The sequence below is a fragment of the Rousettus aegyptiacus genome, unplaced genomic scaffold, assembly GCF_014176215.1.
Source record: "Rousettus aegyptiacus isolate mRouAeg1 unplaced genomic scaffold, mRouAeg1.p scaffold_m13_p_13, whole genome shotgun sequence".
NCBI lineage: Eukaryota > Metazoa > Chordata > Mammalia > Chiroptera > Pteropodidae > Rousettus > Rousettus aegyptiacus.
Window position 1 is genome coordinate 49,256,692 of NW_023416288.1, and position 4,416 is coordinate 49,261,107.

Genomic DNA, 4,416 nt, shown 5'->3' on the forward strand with positions numbered 1-4,416 from the left:
CTTCTGTCGGGGTAAAATTAGAAAATTGTTAAACATCCTTCGAATGATGGTGAAATTTAATGCTGAATGTTATCAATTTTTACTAGAAAGTGAAAAGTAACAGGAAGTTTTGGCTTTGCAGCTTTATTTATAGTTGTTTTGATCGGAAAATAGACTGCATTGGATTAAGTTGTGCGGTAAACTAAATTTTTATAGATGGGGAAATGGATTTAAAAAGAAAAGTTCATTCTTGACTTCTTCATTTGTAAATGGGAATTTCTGGGGAGTGATTATCAACTGGAATTTTAGGGGAATTTGAATGGTGACTCACACTTTCAGTCTGGTAGGTTTTCAGTTTTCCTGACAACCATATTTGGAGATGTGGTCCTTTTATTCAGCATCTTGGCTGGACAAGAAGAACATGGAAGGAAGAGAGAAAACAAGCAGACAGGGAAATTTGTTTCTGCCTGATTGGAAATATGTAATTTCAATCACCCTCAAGGATGGTAGAAGTTAAAAGAAGTTCTGAAAAGATCAGGTAACAGTTACTCTGAATTCCGGAAAACGTGGGCTCTCAGCTTCTATCAAAAAGGGCTTGGCCCGCTCACCTGTGACTCAGGAGAATCTTTCTGGAGGCATGTAGTCCTCAAATTCTGTTTTCTGGTTTTAAATCTCTGACATATTCTGGTCCCAAAGGTTTAACGCAAGTACCTCCATTTATCTGTCTCTCAAGGTAGATGATGTGCTGACTGCAAAGATAAAGAAATAAGATCAAAGATGATGAACCAAATCAAACCACGATATCCACAGTATTGAATTAAGTTCTAGATCATCTGTTTTATTATTTAACCCATTTTCAATGTTAAAAATAAATTTACATACAACATATTTCGTGATTTTAAGTTTAAGGGTAAATGTAAAGTAAGGTGAACACAGAAGGAGGAAAGTAGCTAATCACTGCTGTAGGCCTGCAGTTTGAGAAGCTTATGTGGAATGCTAGAATAATTTACTTTTTATTACGTAGTTCCAGAAAACAATTAAAAATCACATATTATGCATGACAATTAAAAAATCAGTAATCTCCACTATCCCTGTCTAAAACCCAAAGAGAGTGCAGCACACACTGTTCGTATGATAAGAAGTTATTTCTTACTGAATGGAAGGAATGAACTCACAGTGGAGGAGGGCCTCAGGCTGATGGCGTAAGTCCACAGGAAAGGCTATGTTAATGCCACAGGGACCCCGCATAACCAGGGAAGGATGGCAAGAATTGATCGTATTGTCAGCTGATAGATCATTAAAAATAATCACTAAATAGATCACTTTGTGATTTCTGGCATTTGAACTCTCAAGAGTTCAAACAATTTTGTGGCCTTGCTGTAAAAACAAACAAACAAACAAAAAACCTTCTGATCCCTTCTACTTATCTGTGTGAAAAAGGTTCTTAGTACCAGCATCTATAACAATAAAAAAAGAAGGAAATAGAATTGATGTTAATTATGTGTCTTAGTCCAGCAGAGAGATAAATAAACCGATTGGAAAATTAAAAAAAACCTCATTCTTACCTCATTAAGAGATGCATTTCCAAAAAAATGTTACTTTTTTACATTTAACAATTATTTATCAAAATTAGCAACATATTTACATTGCTTTAATCAGATATACCTTATTAATAATGGCAATGTTCCCTAACTAGAAGTAACTTTTTGGAACTTAGAGATTTTTTGATCATAGGATATAACTTTTTTAAATTTCAATTTATATTTTTGTTGTTTTGAAGTCCAGTGAGGATAATCTATAAAAGACTTCCAAACATAACATGTATTATATTAGGATAAAATTAGGTGAGGGAAGTGGATAGAAATATAAGTTTATGAAGAGAAAGGAACAGTTAAAGAAGGACTTCTGTATTTTCAAATGGTGAATATCGAATTGCTATAGTTAGATATCACTGACTACAGAGCCAAGAGTGACATAATAGTTTTGTTTTTAAATATGTTAATGTTTAAAATAAACTGGGAGTTGCATCTTTTGCAGCCATTTAAACATGTGAGGAAAAACTTCAGGAGGAAAATCAAAAATTATCTACGGCCGTACTACCCTGAACAAGCCCGATCCTGCCTGATCTGGGAAGCTAAGCGGGGTCGGGCCTGGTTAGTACTTGGATGGGAGACCACCTAGGGCGACCAGGTGCTGTAGAAGTAAAATAAGTAAGTAAATAAATAAATAAATCGAAAATTGTGAGGTGCGCAAGGTGTTCAAAACTCTGACCACAGCACCTCACCACTTCAAAGTGATCCTGACTCTAGGTTTTAGGGCTCCCTCTGACAGGCGAGGGTCAGATTTGTGTGGGTCAGAACTGGCGCACTTCCGGAGAGCTCCGCCGCGCAACCTGGGCCGCGTACGGCTCGGCACCCCGCGCAGGCTGGTCCTCGCGTCCTGTCTCCGCCTCGCTCCCCTCCTGTCAGAAGCAGGCAGAGATTTCCCTCTTCCCCCCGCCCCCCCCGGAGCCCCGAGCCCGGAATCGACCAGGCTGGCCAGGGGCAGGACAGAACAGCACCCTACACGCTGCATGCCCCCAGCGGGATCCTTGTTCATTATTCATGAATGTGACACGTTTATTGAGTACCTACTACGTGCCAGGCAGGAAACTCCACGACCTACTGGTAGGCCGCCACCCACGAGTGGACTCTGCCCTCTCCCTCTCTTAAAAAGCTTCAGGAAGTTCTTCAATAAAATAGAAACCCAGCAAAACTAACAACCACAGGATTTTACATACACACACTCAATTAAAATGATCCACGAACGTTTAAAAAGATGTTCAAGCCCTCTCGTAATTAAAAAATAAACAAACCATAGAAATTAACCACAGTAAGAAATCATGCGTCCGCTGTTAGACTCCCTTAGGTGCCATCGTCCAAGGTTGGCAAGGCATCTGGGAAACTCACATCTCCGCACTTTGTCGGTGAGGCTACGACCCGGTCCGAGGAGTGGAGGGAAATCCAAGAATACGAACGTTGTTTTCAGTTTGTGACTTGATCCATTAATAGCCCCTTAAGAGCGTGGTTAGGATCCTACCCCTTACCTCTACCCAACTCCTAGATTGCCGGGACCTTTGTAAGACTGGTTACCTGTCCCCAACAAGGCCCATTTCAAAGAGCAGCCTTTTGGGGCTCTGCTCCCGACACGCTTCCCTGTGCCAAGTATGGAGGAGGGACGGACGGCCCAGGCAGATGCTTGCCTTGGCCACCTGGGTCCAGGGCCTCAGGCTACACGTCTCTCTCCAGCCCCGACACACAGGGAGGGTGGAGAGCACTGGACTCAGATGTGACATGCGTGTGGCTTTACCCCTCAGAGTCTCGAGGGCTCACCCCAGGTCCCCACACACACACATACTCTGTGCTCAGGGAACTAAAATTGGGTGACCTCTCAACTCCCCATCTTTAACCCTAGCTCTGCCCCAAGGAGCTCGTCATATAGTAAAGGTGCCCGGAGACGTATCCTAATTTATGCAAACGGTCATTGAATGTTCTTGGCATTCATGTTCAGATGTATACGTATAACTATGACATGGCCTCTTTCTCTAGAAGTTTACAATCCAAGCAATAGTACAAAGTAGGACCTGATCATTGCTGTGAACGAGAGAGAATTCTTTGAATATTTAAGAAAAGGAGACACATTTGTGTGAAGCTGGAGAGAATTTTAGGTAAGTAAAAGTAGAGGGCCAGGCTAAGTGCCGAATGAGCACACAGATGAAAAAGTACCTGGGACATAATAAATATCTATTTAGTCTCTGCCCCCATCTCCTGGTACCCGGCTCCTAAAGTCTTGGACAGCCTGAAGGTGAGTGTCTTCTCGGATGCCAGTGAGATGGCTAGGTTCTGGGGCCCCGAGGTAGCCTCTGCGGGGAGAGGGTGGCTGCCAGGCCCAGCCCGGAGACAGAGTGAGACCAGGAAGGGTGCAGAATGAATCTGGGGGTGGCATTGTGGGGACACAAAGGGGCAAACCAGCCCCACAGGGTGCGGAGTTAGGTGTGAGCCCTATAAAATCTCGCATGAATGACTGAGGCCCTCAGAGCATGGAGAACAGTGACGACTCCCGTGTGGGTCGTTTCCTGTTGGAGCCCCCGGCTTCCCCCCACCCATCCCCACGGACACTCCCGACCCCCGAGCCACAGCCTGCAGCAGGCTGGAAGGCGCTTGGTCTTTCTGGCTGCGTTGATGATGGCCGCGCCCACACATCTCAAGGGAGGCGCGCGGAATACTAAAAAATTTAAATGCCGCAATCAGGACTCTGAAAGTAACGTAGCTGGAATTATTGAGGGAAATTTACAAGTTAAATAGCCTAAAAGGCTGCAGATGCAAATGACATTAAATTAGCAGAGACTTGGAGAACATGAGAGAGACACAGGCTTCCTCAAAAAGGAAGTGGTCAGAG

At 43.5% G+C, this 4,416-nt stretch overlaps 1 pseudogene; it reads left to right on the top strand.

The window, feature by feature from the left end:
• The first annotated feature begins 2,062 nt into the window (after positions 1-2,062).
• Positions 2,063-2,181, top strand: LOC118611257 (annotated as a pseudogene).
• Positions 2,182-4,416: the final 2,235 nt, after the last annotated feature.